Source organism: Arachis ipaensis, chromosome B03, assembly GCF_000816755.2.
Source record: "Arachis ipaensis cultivar K30076 chromosome B03, Araip1.1, whole genome shotgun sequence".
Classification (NCBI taxonomy): domain Eukaryota; kingdom Viridiplantae; phylum Streptophyta; class Magnoliopsida; order Fabales; family Fabaceae; genus Arachis; species Arachis ipaensis.
Window position 1 is genome coordinate 26,593,156 of NC_029787.2, and position 696 is coordinate 26,593,851.

The following is a 696-nucleotide window of genomic DNA, read 5'->3' on the forward strand; positions in this document are numbered from 1 at the left end:
CGTATTATTACAGATAAATTAAAAAAAAAGAATTCTACTACTGTAATTTGTCTTTTTAAATTGTCCCATTTCTAAAATTTTAAAAAATACCATAAAATTTAATAACTAAGTGTTACACCAAAATTTGATTAATATCTAAAAAAAATAACCACAAATTTAGTATGGCTTTTTCTTATTAAATATACAAAAATGTTATTTACACAAAATTAGTCAAATTCAAATTTGAGCATTAATTTTTTGAAAATTCCACATCTGGCACAATATTGTATTTCTAGCTGATGAATCCTAATTAATTTAAATATTATGTAATATAAATAATTGTTTTATATTCTTTTTAGTAAGTCTATCATGTAAGAATGTTTTTTATACAATCCAGTTAACAAATCAAATTACTTCAAACTTTTCACTTAAAAGTATCTAAACATAAATAACATAAACCAATTATATTTAAAAGAAATGTTATACAAAATTTATATTAAAGTAAATTTAATATTATGAGTAGTTATAACTATCATAGGTAAAAAAAATCAATTTTGAAAGGGGACCTTTGTTTCATTTAGTAATTTCTTAGACATAGAATATGAGATTGTTGTAGTGTCAAATTCTCCAAGTGAGAATTGATAATTTGATATTCAAGATGCTGCATTGTAATTATTTGATGAATATCGGTATAATATTATAATATATGGTACGGTA